Source organism: Leucoraja erinacea, chromosome 22 (assembly GCF_028641065.1).
Source record: "Leucoraja erinacea ecotype New England chromosome 22, Leri_hhj_1, whole genome shotgun sequence".
In the NCBI taxonomy this organism is placed as follows: Eukaryota; Metazoa; Chordata; class Chondrichthyes; order Rajiformes; family Rajidae; genus Leucoraja; species Leucoraja erinaceus.
The window spans coordinates 14,461,507-14,478,584 of NC_073398.1; the positions used below are offsets into that span (position 1 = coordinate 14,461,507).

A 17,078-nucleotide genomic window follows, 5' to 3' on the forward strand; every position below is an offset into this window, starting at 1 on the left:
TTGGGGCTGCTTTCATTTGCTGGCACCTATTGCCAAAAATAATTGCCACGGATGAGACACCAAGGGAGCGGCTGATAGGGCGAGAAGGTTGGATTCTCTCCCCCCCCCCCCCCCCCCAAATGTGGAACGCATATATAAATGGTCCACTACCGGATGCAGGATGTAAACATATCAGCACGGACCAGGTTTCGATTTTAATTAATTCCCCTTTTGATGTTGGCTAGGCATCATATGGAGTATAAGAGCAGGGAGGTTCTACTGCAGTTGTACAGGGTCTTGGTGAGACCACACCTGGAGTATTGCATACAGTTTTGGTCTCCTAATCTGAGGAAAGACATTCTTGCCATAGAGGGAGTACAGAGAAGGTTCACCAGATTGATTCCTGGGATGGCAGGACTTTCATATGAGGAAAGACTGGATAGACTTGGCTTGTACACGTTGGAATTCAGAAGACTGAGGGGGGATCTTATAGAAACTTACAAAATTCTTAAGGGGTTGGACAGACTAGATGCAGGAAGATTGTTCCCGATGTTGGGGAAGTCCAGAACTAGCGGTCACAGTTTATGGATAAGAGGGAAGACTTTTAGGACCGAGATGAGGAAATCATTTTTTACACAGGGAGTGGTGAATCTGGAATTCTCAGCCACAGAAGGTAGTTGAGGCCAGTTCATTGGCTATATTTAAGAGGGAGTTAGATGCTAAAGGGATCAGGGGGTATGGAGAGAAGGCAGGGATGGGATACCGAGTTGGATGATCAGCCATGATATCAAATGGCGGTGCAGGCTCGAAGGGCCGAATTGCCTACTCCTGTGCCTATTTTCTATGTTTCTATCTACTCTTTAGGTTGAAATGATCTTTGAACCATATCCTCCTCAAAGAAAAAGGCTAGAGTCATACAGCATGAACACAACCCTTTAGCTCAACTTACTCATGCCAACCAAGATGACCCATCAATACTATCCCAACTGCCCATTATTTGTATTGATTATGCATTTGGCATGCATTCTCTTATAATTCTCTTATTTTTCCCTTTATTTGTATTTATTTATAACTAGAAGTTCTTTGAGCCAAGATAGAATTTCTCAGTTTAGCAGCTGTAAATGCAGCTACCCAATCAGCTGAACATTGGTTATGATTTGTCTTCTAGAGGCAGAGGGCTGTGCATGTACAGTGGCCAGCTGAGAACTGGCAAATCTCACACAGCGAATGCTGGCAAGCATAATTGACAAAGAGCTAGAATTGAAAAAGACTATCCCACACTGGAGTATTTGAAAAATAATTGTTAATATGTTTCTGTTTTTCTTTAGATCTTGTACATTCCCATGAATAAACTACCCTTAGTAAAGAAGCATTGAGCATAATGTGTATATACCAAGTAATTTGGGATGTCTGAAGAAAATGTACTTTATAAATGGAAACTTTAAACAAATCTTTTTAATTCTGTCATTAATGCGAAACAACCAAGCTTTGTTTCAAAGCATTGAATGTAGTGCCATTATATCCTAAGATTTCATTAACTTACTGACTATTTAAGCAGTCGTTGACTTGCAATTACAAAACCAGGATTACTTTCCTCTGGCCAATTAATCTAATTTAGTTTATTTCACTCCCACCTCAGAGCTGAAAACAAATTTATCAAAATAGCATCAGCTAACAGACAGAAATGGTGCATTTTCAGTCTTTAGTTCTGGACTAGCGCATAGACTGGCAAGGTATGCAGAGCAAGGTGCACAGTGTCCCAAATGATGTTCGATCCTGAAAAGAGGGTTTTAGGATGCCTTTGTCAGTAATAATAATAATACATTTTATTTGTTGGGTGCCTTTCAGACATCTCAAGGACACCTTACATAGATTAACAGGAATATAAACATATAATCAGAGTAAAATAAATAATAAAGACATCACAGAGACACAAACAAAAAACAAAATTCAGTCCAAAAACAGAAAATCAAAAACACAATGTGAAGAGAGAGCAGCGGCAGCCAAAACGCGCCAGCGTCCACTCTCCCTTCACAGCAGCCATCTTGGACAAAGAATAACAGGATTACATTACAGACAAAAAAAATCATCCCCCCACAGTGGATACCACTGTGAGGGAAGGCACAATGTCCAGTCCCCAACCCCAAATTCAACCCAATGGCAGTACAACCAATGGCATCAAGAAAACATGGTGCTAAATTTATATTACACTAATGAGAGTAGAGGAATACATCCACAAATTTCAATATAATGATTTATTAGGTAGCACTACCAATTTCAATTCATTTTTTTAGTTGACAAAAACCCAATTATTCTATTTTCTTATTTTAGAATAGTTTCATTTATTTTATGCAAGTTGCAAATTTCACAAGTAATGTAATTTATGAATGAAGAATTTTAAAGAAATTTATGTTTCTATGTAATTTAGAATTCAAGAAAATCCTCTGCAAACATCCAGAACTTTAATTAGCTCATTAAGAGCACTGGGCAAGACTAATGCATCTTCATAATATATCTTAATTTTACATAGTAAAATTACGACTATCCATGAATATTCTAAAACCAACAATAATTAAGAACTACCATTTAATTTGTTCTAACCACGATCACACAATCTTTCATATTACCTGAACCAAAATGTTGTCCTTTAGATTTAATTGCAACCTCTGGCAGAATTCGTTTTTACAGGAATTATAAATTGATAAAATCCTTGTATCAATGTTGCTGTAAGATTATTTAATTGATAAAGCAAAGGAATGACAAATGAATGGCCCCTTCACACTCAATGGTATTTGGGAATATTAACCATCTGCAAAGCAGAATCTGTTTTTTGAACAATCACTTGATCATCCCCATTCAGTATCATACCCATAACAATGCAGTCACTTTACCAACAACGACAAAAAATTGGTTCCAATATTCCTCCACAGTCTCTAACAATTGGATTAAGGATTTGCTCCTTAGAGACTTAAAGGGACATTGCCAGTCCACTGGGTTCCAAAAGGACGAGGTGGAGGGAAAATAATGAATATTATTGCAGCAACAGGATAGTATACCAATTTTGGAAAAGAATCTCAGAGGGAAAGAGAAATTCAGTTTTAAAGTGTCAGCAATGCTATAATGCCACAATCCATTTGATGAATGGTTAAATTGAAATATTTCAAAAGCTCTGCGTTAGACAGTCTCGCTGTCACTGTTCTGGATATGGTCAAACAGGTTTGATTACATGAATAGTTATTTATGGAATTAAGCACCCTTACGTTTATCCCAAGCTTATCCAGGCTATTAAATACATCTCATCCAACAGCCGGTGAAAAGCACACAAGTGTTTTGGATTTGGAAAAGAGTGCAAAAAATTGTCTAATTGTAATTTAATGACTGCATTAATCTTATATCTTGGGTTCATTAGGTTAACATTTTGATTTTTCTATTCCTTTCTCCAACATGCATCCATTTTCTTCTTAAACAACTACTAAATGCCACTATTATTTCTGATACCTCATTCAATAACCTAAAACATTTTTTGTATAAAATGTATTTTGGCAACAACATAAACCACCAAATTTATGCTTTCTCATAATTAACATTAACAGAGAAAGGAGTATTGTCCTTTTATCTTTTCAACCCCACTTTTATTTTCAAATGCATCAGATTGCCTCTTTCCACTCCTGGTTTATTGACAGGAGACTGCCTTTCCCTAATCTCATGTAAAGAAGTTCATCCAATTTCCTAAAAAAAAGGCACTATAAGATACACCATTTAAAAGTAAATTCTGAAATCCTCTCTGGTGCATTGAGTGGACAATGGATTATTTCCAATTTCAAGGCAGATATCAACAGGGTATTAAGGCGAGTAAATAGAATCAAAGGATACATCCTAAAATCTAAGGTCTAATTAAATTCACATACATGTGTTTCACAGGTTTGATCCTTGTGTAACTGCAGCCTATCATTTGTTTTGGTTTGATATTCTCTCTACTTTTACTTCCCTGCCAATAACAAGAATCTGCTGGCTTGCTCACTATCCAGTTATGATATCCATGTCCCCACGTGTCTACCAATTTCACTCCTGGATGTCCACAGACTACAAAGATGGAGGAATCAAAAGTTTAAAGACATTTCCTTTCATCTCTGCCCTAAAAAGCTAATTCCTTCCAGAGTTTACCTTTCCACTTCTTGGTTTTCCCCATCTGAAAACACTCAGCCTCTATCTTATTGATTTATGTCTCAATATGATCACTTCTCGTTCTTCTGATCATCAGTGAATGTAGCCCAATCCTCTTCACTTGCACTTCTAAAGTCACCTCTGCTGAGGCAAATCTAACAAAATTGTGCAAGATATTTCAGCTGGGATCCCACACAGCCCCATACAATTGGAGCAAGGCAGACTAATTTTCTGTTCTTCCTTATAAAGTGAATGCTCTTCATTTTTTCCAAATTATATCCCATTTGCCAGGTCATTAGATCCTTTACTCAGGTTCTTTGCATAGTCGTTAAAACTCAATTCCCCTCTAGCTTTACATTGTTAGTGAAGCAAGCAATATATTCTGTCTTTCCATTCAAGTGTACCAATACACAATTTAAATTTCCAATGACCCAATTCTGATTCTTGTGGCATCTTCAATAGTAATGTCCTGTCAAACTGAAGGAGGTCTGCAGCAGACACCTAGTTACCTGGTTTATCGTATCTTATTTGCTCTCGACTTCATGTCCTGAATGGTGGTGTTACATTTGCTGCCTTCCAATTTGTTGAGATAGTTTCAGAATCTAGGGATTTCTAAACACACACCACCAAGTCCAGTTGAAACATCATCCTGTATCTCAAACTACACAAAAACTCCCAGAGAAGCAAAGACTGAAATACATTTTTCCTTTCAAATTCTCCTGTGGTTAACCCTTTCCATGATTGAAACTTCCTCCAGCTCTACGACTCCTTGGGATCTCTTTCCTGCAATTCTTGGCGATTTCCTTTGCACCACCATCGATGACTGGATATTCCTTCAGCTGGCTGGACCAATAATTTCCACTTTAAAAATGCTGTTTCACTCCCTCACTTCCTGGGTTTAAAAAGATCTTCAAGGCCTACTACTTCAACTGAACCTTTCCTTGCCCGTCATGAGTGACAGTTCATTATATTTATTTATTTTTAAAAAATTGCTTTGGATTTTACAATTTAAATGCAAATATCACTGTGTTATCCAAAACTGTTGTAAATTAAGAGGTTGGCCATTCAGGACATAACTCACCCGTCAATTGCTTGGGTGAGTTATGAGTCTCTGAAATTCATGGTGGTTGTGGAGATACTTTCATCAGGTAAATTCACAAAAGTAATGGCGAGATTTTTTTTTTTTTTTTTTTAATTCAAGGTATCGATAGATATGGAGGTCAGCTCTGTAAAGTAGCTCTGAGATAAAAGGTTAGATATTATCTCATGAATAGCAGAGCAGGCACAAGGGCCAAATGGCCAACTCCACTTCCATTTCTTATGTTTCCTTTCACCTTAGATGACTCTGTGTCAAGTATCTCAATGTTCCCTTGAGGCAGTTTCCAAGATCAAAGTTGCAACTTGTTGTTAACCTGAATAAAACAAACTGTAGATGGTTGTGAATCAAAATATAAATTAAATAGTTTGTTTAAAAAAAAAAGTTATTTAATTAATAGTTTCATTAATTGCACACTCAATATCTTGGCAACACAGGTAGATAGGGTGGTGAAGACGGCTTTTGGCATGCTGGTCTCCACTGTACGAAATGTTGGCGAGGCCACACTGAATATAGTGTTCAGATTTGGTCACCCTGCTATAGGAAATATATCATTATGCTGGAAAGGGTGCAGAGAAGATATACAAGGATGTTAGAACTTTATCCATTGGAGTACAGGGGGCTGAGGTGATCATATAGAGATAAAGGGGAATCAAGAACTAGAGGACATAGTTTAAAATACGAGGAGGAAATTTAAATTGGAACCCAAGAGGCTATTTCCACACAGAGGTTGATGGTTATATGGAACAAGCTGCTAGGGGAAATTTGAGGCAGGTAAAATAACATTTAAAGGACAAGATGCAAGGGTATGAAAGTTTTAGTGGGATATGGGTCAAACACAGACAAATGGAAGAGTTGACATGAAGACCCCGTTTCCGTGCTCCACGACTCGTGTAGTTGCAGCACAAGAAATAGAAACATTTTTCATCCATTGTTGTATTCATCATTTTTCTTGCAAGAATATTCTATTAATCCATGTTCATCACCTTAACTCTTTTTGATTGTGCCTCCCTCCCCAGGTATTTTGGGCTGCCCGACTGGGGATATGGACAGGGTCCTTCCGAAGAATTCCAAGAATGTAGCCACCAGTGAGAAGGCATCTGATCTCTACTCATCACATTTGCAATATGTCATATTTTAAGGTCACTCACTGTGCTGTGTGTCAACGAAAAGCAGGATAATGCACATCGATGATCTGAATACACTATGTCACTCACTACTCCCCCATGCCCAACATTGCCAATTAGCTATAGTATGTTTTGTATTCATCAGTACTACAATTTGGAATGGCTGCCAAGTAATGGCATTCGTTGATGGCGGATGCAATAATTACTGTACAGTAAAGTATAACAATCAAGATAAATTATTCCCTCCTACAATATTATAACATAAGAGTATGTAAAGAAAAATAATGCAAAAAAAGGTCTTATTTGATAAGAATTCCCAGCTGTCAAATCCGTGCTTTTGTGGACTTCAGTTACAGGAATCCTCGGAAAGCAAACGGAACAGTACTTTATCAATGTACAGACAGTCGCAAGTAACATAACTCAGTCTTTAAACTTCGTACTTTCCTCGTGCAATTTATTTAATGATAGATAATAATACTTTTAATTATCAATTAATAATACTTATAACACGCGGTCTTGCCGCTACAATTTATTACTTTTAATTTTATCATCAGTCAAAGCACGAAACATTCGAAAAATGTTTTTTGCAACATTGGCAGGTACAGCCAGGAAGGCTCAGACCTGGTGAGTTTGCTCTCCGAAAAAAATGAAGTAAATGAATGTTTAAATCTGCAGTACATTGTGCATAAGTGGTTAGTGGTAAATAATATTATAGAAGGCAAAGAAACGCAACATTAAACAGTTTTTCTGTGGAACTTGTGCTATTTATTTTGCCTTGAACCCCGGGAAGTGGCCGGGCTATAGAGAGCAGCAGAAGGCGAGGAGCCGCTCGCTCCCCTCACTGAGATGTGTACAATCGCATTACTCGGTTAACGGGCCCTTCCAGCAGAGAGAAGGGGAAAAAAACACGTAACCTCGATGCGTTGTTTACACAGTCATTGCCGTTGAATAAAGCTCGACATAGCGGCATTGTGTTCCTTGCACTGGATGCAAGTGGTGGGCAGGCGGTGCGGGGAGAACTGCAGGTACATCGCTCTCGCCCGGTGCCCTCACCCGTAACATCCTCCTCGTCCGTGCACTAATGTAAACCCCGCTCACCCGTCCGTCGCCTCGCCTTCCATTTTACACGAGCGGCTGCTAACATTGAGTAGGTGAAAGTTTCCAAAGTGAACGGTGAATCCGACTCACCTGACCCCCGAAGCACGGACGGAATTGTGCCGAATTGCCAGCCGTTGCCCAGCCAGCAGCGCTCTGCAGTCGGATCCGCGCTGTGCCAGCACCTCACTACCCCTCTGGTGCGTCACCACCAGACCACATCACAGAAAATTACAGCGGCACGGGGTTTTTTTTTTTTTTAAATTCTGACGAAAAGGCTTAAGAGATAAATAACAGCTGTTCTGACTCGGGGTCAGAAATAAACTGGCCCTGCATCAGTTTTACTGCCGTGACAATTTTAGCAAGTCTCCAGCACCAGACACTTCTCCGACTGCTCTGGTGCTCTTGCAGTCACGTTATTATGGATATTCTGTCACAAGCTGCTGCACTAATTCACAACCCAGATGACTGGATACCTTTTCCTCACACTCTCAGAAAGAGATGCCGTGTATTTATTGTGATTACTGCTGACTCCTAGCCAGAATTCATGCAACGCTTTCAAAGCTCAATTCGTTTTTGGGATCCAGAAATGCCACTTCCCCGTCCACCATTTAAAGAAAATCCCAAAGCGCCCGAAAGATATACTGAAATAAAGACCTTGGCTTTTACAGCTGCCAAAAGAAAAAAAACTTCCCTTAAATGATGACCAATTAAAGTGCTTCCAGAGACAATTTAAGGACAACCAAACTACACAAATAGCTTCAAGGCTTAAATATCTTGCCTCCTGCAGCCAATTAAGACACACTAAAGCACTGCATTAGTTTAACAAATGCATGCATGTAGGAATGGCAATAATCATAACTAACCTTTTCGTACCTTAACACAAAAACACGAAGGAGCTGTATATTTGGTGAAGAAAATGTAACATTTTCATTGAAATAAGGCAAAAAAAAGGCTCGCGAGGACGCATCTATTTTCACACACCAAATGTGTTGGGAGCTAAATCTTTATATTTCGTGAGGAGAATTAACCTAAAGGACTGGACTATTAAATGTTGTAAACTGGGAATAAAATTTGCTAATGAAAAGTCTGTTCTTTGCTGTGCTACAATCACCATAGCAACTTCCAGCTGTCATAGTAACCATTTAAAGATTCTCCATATTAAAATGCGCCTACTAAAATGACAATAAATGTGGTAAATACAAAACTTCAGTGGCTTTGGCTCAGGATAATGCAGTTCTTTCAAATACACAAAGCTCTCAATCTACATTTGCTATACCTTGAGTTCATCACACAAAAATGTAGACCTGGGAATTCTTGCATGGCACGTTCCGATGGCATTATAGAGGAAAACTGACCACTATTAGCAACTCGGAACCTCTTGTTTTATTTTAAGGCCACAGATTTGCTTCTGTATTTTCAATGATATGACAGGGGTGGGAGACCAACCTTCACGTGGTCCGCCGCATTTCAACAAATGCAACCAAACTGGCATGCACAATCAAATAAGATCAAATAGAACAAGTTGTCCTACAACTTTAGGCTGTGCACGCCATACGCAAGAAGAAGAAGAATGGTATGACACACAAAGCAAGAAGATGTCTAGGTATGTGCAGCTTCAATGTCCAACGTTGAACATTACTTCTGAAAAAGTTAATCCTGCCTGCATGGCCTGACAACACAATCAGAACTGTTGACAGGTCATTGACTTTTACCCATCCCTGGGAGTCTGCTGCCCAACACTTATATACCTCCCAACCTCCCTCCACACCCACCACTATATCTTGACTTCAACCAGATAATGACCTCCACACTTCCTCCAGCTGATAGCAACCAACATCCTTCAGTAGCCGATCAAGAACCCCAATATCCTACCAATCAATGAGATCCTGACTCCTTGCTAAAGCTGGCCCTCTCAGCAATCCCCAACACCCCCCTGTGTCTCCTGATCCCCTCCAGAAAAGGAAAGAACTTTATGCCAGACCTTAGGTTAAAGCAATGTTATTCACTTGGGAATGTTTGTTCTCTGCTACTTTTGTTCAACATTGACAAATAAAAATATAATTTATTGAACAACTTCACTAATATAAATAAATCTCCTTATTTAACCATATAACCATATAACAATTACAGCACGGAAACAGGCCATCTCGGCCCTACAAGTCCGTGCCGAACAACTTTTTTCCCTTAGTCCCACCTGCCTGCACTCGTACCATAACCCTCCATTCCCTTCTCATCCATATGCCTATCCAATTTATTTTTAAATACCAATGAACCTGCCGACACCACTTCCACTGGAAGCTCATTCCACACCGCTACCACTCTCTGAGTAAAGAAGTTCCCCCTCATGTTACCCCTAAACTTTTGTCCCTTAATTCTGAAGTCATGTCCTCTTGTTTGAATCTTCCCTATTCTCAAAGGGAAAAGCTTGTCCACATCAACTCTGTCTATCCCTCTCATCATTTTAAAGACCTCTATCAAGTCCCCCCTTAACCTTCTGCGCTCCAGAGAATAAAGACCTAACTTATTCAACCTATCTCTGTAACTTAGTTGTTGAAACCCAGGCAACATTCTAGTAAATCTCCTCTGTACTCTCTCTATTTTTGTTGACATCCTATAATTGGGTGACCAAAATTGTACACCATTCTCCAGATTTGGTCTCACCAATGCCTTGTACAATTTTAACATTACATCCCAGCTTCTATACTCAATGCTCTGATTTATAAAGGCTAGCATACCAAAAGCTTTCTTTGCCACCCTATCTATATGAGATTCCACCTTCAAGGAACTATGCACGGTTATTCCCAGATCCCTCTGTTCAACTGTATTCTTCAATTCCCTACCATTTACCCATGTACGTCCTATTTTGATTTGTCCTGCCAAGGTGTAGCACCTCACATTTATCAGCATTAAACTCCATCTGCCATCTTTCAGCCCATTTTTCCAAATGGCCTAAATCACTCTGTAGACTTTGGAAATCCTCTTCATTATCCACATCTTGGTATCATCTGCATACTTACTAATCCAATTTACCACCCCTTCATCCAGATCATTTAAATATGTTTGGCACAGAATTTGTGGGCCGAAGGACCTGTTCCTATGCTGCATTGTTTTATATTAATTTATATATTTACTGAAGACATAATACTCTCTGCCTTGACAAAACTAACTGTCTCTAATGGTGAAAGACAACGTTTGTGGAACTGGACAAACTAATCTACTATAAGATTCACAAGGTGAAAGAGTTATGTAAAATTTTAGGAAGAGTAATTTCAAGGCAATTCCACAGTCTTAGGATTTTATGGCAAAGTTATCAGGATTTGACAAAGGCAAGACGTTTGAGTAATACGGAACTATGTACAGTGAAGCCTCAGTGCGATTCATCTTCTTACAATTTGACACAAACACTGTAGGAGGCTGGAAAATGCACACCATTTGAAAGAAAAATGCATTTTGCTGATTGTTCAATATAATATTGTTTAATATAGAAAGATTCAGATCATGGCTTTTCTTACCATTGAATGGTTCAAAGACATGTCCTATACTTCATATACAGACATGCATGCAAAGAGACATTCTCCCAGACTCATACCTGTTAATCTATTAATTGAATCAATTATTGAAAAAAAAAATCTCAGCATCAAAAGTGTAAATGCACAACATGTGGCAAAATATAGTCAAAATGAAAATCAATAAGAAAATTAAAAGGATGATGAATACATACGATATACTTAAAATTTCTTAATAGGTCACATCGTTTTTGCAGTTATAACAATTAAAAAACACATTTTTGGTGATACTAGTTAAGAGGAAAAGTTTGCAGAATATAACATTCATTCTTAAATGTCAGCAATGGAATCTTGAATAACCCAAGTAGGCAAGTGGGACATTAATTTAAAAAATCTTCTCGAGATGACATTTCCACTAATGTCACATTCCTTAATTGTTACACTGGAGTGTCAACCAGAAAGTAATTCCAGTTGCATGTAAATACATCCCCAATAGTGCTATAAACATATAATGACCCACAGAATGGGTGGTGCTTGTGGTCAATAAGCCTAATGGCTACTCTGGGGCACATTGGTCTTCTGACTTCATTAGAATGTTACCAGTGTACTCCAGCCACCCATTTACTCAGGGATGAGGGGTGGGTTGGGGGAAGGGACAGACTGAACAAATTTTGCAGATTGAGATGCCAATTGAGGATTGTGGGATGAGGAAGGGAATTTTAGTAAATTATTTTGTATTCATTTTGATACAGCTGTCTCCTTCATAATTGCCTGGGTGTGGTATTGACAGGGGTAAACCACTTTCTAGAATTGTTACAGAGATAGGCAATTAACATATCCAACATAATACTTGCTTATAGGGGTCAGTGAGGGCACTTCTACAACAAAATATACATCAAATATATGGAGGGTACTGACCCGAAACATTGCCTATCCATATTCTCCAGAAATGTTACCTAGCCCGCTGGGTTACTCCAGCATTTTGTGTCTATCTTTGGTATAAACCAGCATCTGCAGTTCCTTGTTATTGCAAATACATGTTAAAAGTGCTTTTGATATTGTTTGAGCAAGAGACTAGGATTTTTAATTGGATTTATTGCAACAATTCCTCACTGTTAAATTAGAGCAAACAGGTCCAAAGTTAATGCTCTAATCTTTCACCCAATTGATATCCACTATCAAATAATTATCAAGTAATAGCTCAAAACATTCTCGCTAAATTATTCATATTTAGTATCATTTTTAATTTACATTCACGAGTAAATATTTATGTTTATGCATAATTCTGTGCTGAAGGTGGACACAAAATGCTGCAGTAACTCAGTGGGATGGGCGGCATCTCTGGAGAGAAGAAATGGGTGACGTTTCGGATCGATATCCTTCTTCAGACCCTTCTTCACTTGTGCTGAAGGAATGATTCAATTTTTAGGATCTCCCAAATAAGACACAATTGAATTAAATTATCCAATAAAACTATGTAATAGATAATCTCTCATTATGATCTGCAATCTGTAATTTACTGTAGAACCACTTTAGTGTCATATCATATTGCTTGGTTTTGACTATGGACCATAACAGCATAGTTGTAATATTTTAACTATGTAAATGCTGCACAACTTCAGAAGCTAAAAAAACCCTCACCCATTCTGCCACTTACAGCCCAAATAACCTTTCTTTTCACAGTTGGGAAGAGCATGTATGAATTTAATTTAAATCACCTGAATACAAATTGAATGCAATCACACTAAATAAATTTACTTGTGGCTGTATCATATTCTCATAATGATCAGAAATTCCATTTTTTAACTCCATTATTTCACAACACAGAACTGATCAGTTGCATTACCTATTAGATGCAGTTACTTGGGCAACTGCACCACCAAGTGCTCAAATAAGATAATGCCATGTTAATGCAAGATGCTCATCTAATATAAACTGAACGTGTTGTATATTCACCTTTACTGCGGATAAATAGCGTTCAGTATTTGTGGTTAATCTGCAGTAACAAACACTAGTAGTGTTTACCATTTACTATTGACTATTAACTAGAGTTAACTAAAATGGAACATTCCTGGTTGGTATTAATTTACAATGAAATCTAAAGTATTTTCTGAAGTACAGGTTGATTCAATTGTCAAAACACAAGAAATGATTAGAAATTATTTATTCTCTGTTAATTGAAGGAAATTCTATGCTGGGCATGAAAAAACCCTGCAGATTCTGGAAAACTGAAACAAAATCAGAAAATCATCCTGGAAAAACTCAGCAGTTGGACAGCACCTGTGGTAAGCGACATAATCAACACTTTGGGGCTGCAATGGGTTGCAGCTTTGGGTCTGCAAAGGTTTGCTGTCCCAAAACATTGACTTTCGTCAGCCACAAACGTTGTTTTACCTGCTGAACTGTCCAACATTTTCTGTTTTTATCTAAGCAGAACATATGGAGCAAACTATTCCACTGTCAAATGCAGCAGAATAAATCGATAAACAATAAAGCTGGATGTGCTTTTTAAGTGGTGGGTGGGAGGTTGATTTGATCTGCCAGTTTACCATTAAATGTCAAGGGCTGAAAACGACTCCTAGGATTGTTGGACATGAGTTATGTTGCCGCAACTTTGCGTCTGTGCAGTTTTCGACAACCTTGAGGCCTTAGTGTTTCTGCCTTTCTGTTAAGTGAATGGATCTGTAATTGACAGCTAGGCCCCAGTCAGCACAGCCCGAGGCCTTAGTCCGTGGACAACCATGATGGCACACCAGCACTTTGTGCTGTTAAGTGGCCTATTCACTCGTTCCAAATACCTTTATTCATCAAAGACATTTGGCAACAGATGAAAGTAAAAAATTGAAAAATTTGCCCCATATACTGTAAACTCAGCATCCTCCAACACTTAAATTTTTAATGAATATTAGTGGCTCCTCAAATAAATGGGGCCACACTAAATGCAGCAGTTATGACTGGAATAAAGCTGAGGTTCCAAATATGAACTACATCAGGGTCCATGAGTTGTTGTGGCCTTAGTGATGAGTCAATGGATAGATAGCGCAGCATGTTAGATTCAACTGCAGGTATGAAAGCCTGAAATCCCCCACTGACACTGGAGCCAGGTACTCCCACCACGTTTTAGAAATATTGAGACAAATACTTGAATTGCCAAGGCATAGAGGTATAGGTATCAAATGCTGATTAAAAAAAAAAAGGACATGGTAGATTGAAGGGCCCATTTGTGACTGCAATAGTGACTCTAGGACAGTTCAATACCTACTCACTGGCTACCCTTGAATATGATCCATCCAATGAAGCTGGTGCTTTTTTCTCTCAATGGAGTCGACACCAATAAAACCAACCATAACACAAGATTATATAGTTGCAGACGTTCAGAAATACTTTGTAAATATGCCAATATTTCTCCCTATTAACATATTACAGAAAGCAGAGAGAATAAGTCGAGATTTCTATTCCAATAAAGACTTTACAAGCAATTTTATTTTCATTAGATAACTGAATAAATAAGGACAATAACTTTTTTTAATATATTTTAGAAAACCGAGATTTAATGTCACAAAATTCAATCTCCTTTTAATTGACTCCAGTCTTCACACATCTACCAGAAGCTCACTTTGGGTATGTTAATTAGTTTCTGTGGAAGGACTTCCTGGCATCTGTTCCAATTGTGTCTTTCATCATCCTACTTGTGTTCCTTTGTGCTATTCTCAGATCGTGTCTTGAAGTGGAGCTTACATTTACATTTTCCATAATGTTTTATAGCTTATCTGCATTGGTAAACTGCCATATTTTATTTTGTGTTTGGTATTTTTATGCAATTCAACCGATTAGGGACACTAATGCCCCAGGGAGTGGTCTTGTGGCTGATTTTCTTTGTTTTGCTGACAGGGATTGAATGTTTCATGTGTGTTTCGGTGGATCTCTTTGTATTTAATATTGAATATCATGTCATTCCAAAAATAGATATTTTAGAACTTTAAATGCAAAGATAATAAGATCATAAGAGATAGGAGCAGAATTAGGCCATTCAGCCCATCGTCTACTCCACCATTCAATCATGGCTGATCTATCTCTCCCTCATAACCCTATTCTCCTGCCTTCTTCCCATAACCTTTGACACCCATACCACCTTAAATATATCCACTGACTTTGCCTCCATAGCCTTCTGTGGCAAAGAATTCCACAGATTCACCGTCCCCTGACTAAATAAATTCCTCCTCATCTACTTCTTAAAATAACTTCCTTTAAATCTGAGGCTATGACCTCTAGTCCTAGACTCTCCCACTAGTGGAAACATCCTCTCCACATCACTCTATCCAAGCCTTTCACTATGCTGTACGTTTCAATGAGGTCCCATTCTTCTAAACTCCAGTGAGTATAGGCCCAGTGCTGTCAAACGCTCATCATATTTTAACCTACTCATTCCTGGGATCATTCTTGTAAACCTCCTCTGGACCCTCTCCAGAACCAGCACATCTATAACGTCTGACAATCCCTGTGAAATATTCTGTGCTTGCCTTATAACCCATGCAGGCTAATCCAACACAATCACAGTCATACAGCAAGGAACAGACCCTTTGACCCAACTCAACCATGCTAACCAAGATACCCCATCTCAGCTCATCCCTTTCACCTGTGTTTGGCGCATATCCCTCTAAACCTCAATCCCTGGCTGAAAATTGTTAAAAATCTAGAGGCTCTAAAATTAAGGTAAAAACAGATAATATTAAATATACTCAGTCAGTCAGGCCACATCCTATCGTAGACTCAGATTCATTAACTAGATTCGTAGATTCTTGTGTTCCGTAAGTAAGACACATAGATTCATTAACTCAGTTTTTCTTCCCACAGTATATGGCTGGGCCATCTGCAAAAACAACAACCTGGACCTGATCCACCATTCGCAAAGACCTGGTCTAGATCAGGGTCAGGCATTCAACTTGATGAATTACTTGTTGGGACAATGCATTTAATCATTTAAATCTGCTTTGTGTGTATTCCTTGACAGTGTCCGAAAAAGTTTAATGGATAAACTGGCAGAGGAACTCAGCACATAAGACTACATCTGTGGAGGCAAAGGAATGGTCCACATTTTGGATTGAGACCCTGCATTTGGACTGTTGGATGTGGGACAAGATGGTGGCAAGCACAAGTTCTGAGGAAGGACACATAGCTGTTGTAACGACTTTAGGCAAGGGGATCGTCCAAGTGCAGAAAACTAGTAAAAAATAGAGGGAGAAAGATGAGACAAGAACTCACACAACTCCTGCCGAAGAGAGGAGGAGCACGACTTCAAAGTGTGCATGCCTTGAAGAGAATTCACAGTGTAGTCGTAGCATGGGGCCACAGAGGACTCCAAATGCTGGGATCTGGAGCAGTCTAGATGCAGGGCCTTGACCCAAAACGTCAGCCTTCCCTTTGCCTCCACAGACGCTGCTTGAACCATTGGGCTCTTCCTGCAGTTTATCTTTGTTCCTGATTTCAGCATCTGCAATACTTTTGTATCTCCGAGGACTATAGAAATTGGACAGACTCCTAAATCTTTGGAGATGAGTTATCTTCAATTCTTGCGTAGATGTGTATATGTCGGGAAGATAACACACACCTCATCAGTGTGTAGGAATGAACTGCAGATGCTGGTTTAAATCGAAGTAAGACACAAAATGCTGGAGTAACTCAGCGGGACAGGCAGCATCTCTGGAGAGAAGGAATGGGTGACGTTTCGGGTCAAGACCCTTCTTCAGGCTGAAGACTTACGAAACATCACCCATTCCTTCTCCAGAGATGCTGCCTGTACCGCTGAGTTAGTCCAGCATTTTGTGTCTACACACCTCATCAGGCCAGGTTTGGGCTCCTGGCTTGATCACAATGAGATAATTAGTGACACGTCGCCCCTTGAGGTCACACATTTGGAAGGAAAGTAAGTCTACTTTGGTGTCAAGTGGTCACAGTTGCTGAGGTGCTAGATCCATTAAACATTATGGAGGATGTCGCAACTGTGAGATGGCAAAAAACTTCTCCATTGGTATTGTGTCACTCCTACTAGTGCTGTCATTCCAAGGTGCATCTCTGACAAGTAGATTGGTTAGCTGAAGTAGGGCAGGA

General features: G+C 39.0%; 1 protein-coding gene across 13 annotated transcripts in view; it reads right to left on the reverse strand.

Moving 5' to 3' along the window:
- Positions 1 to 17,078, reverse strand: part of anks1b (ankyrin repeat and sterile alpha motif domain containing 1B) — a 646,306-nt gene that overhangs the window by 42,167 nt on the left and 587,061 nt on the right. Inside the window, exon 1 of one of the 13 annotated variants that reach the window (XM_055652972.1) lies at positions 7,555 to 8,921. The exons of the other annotated variants lie outside the window; for them this stretch is intronic. The gene's annotated coding sequence lies outside the window, so the exon portion shown is untranslated. Of the gene's footprint in view, positions 1 to 7,554; positions 8,922 to 17,078 lie in introns of those variants that run through there. 13 annotated transcript variants of the gene reach the window in all.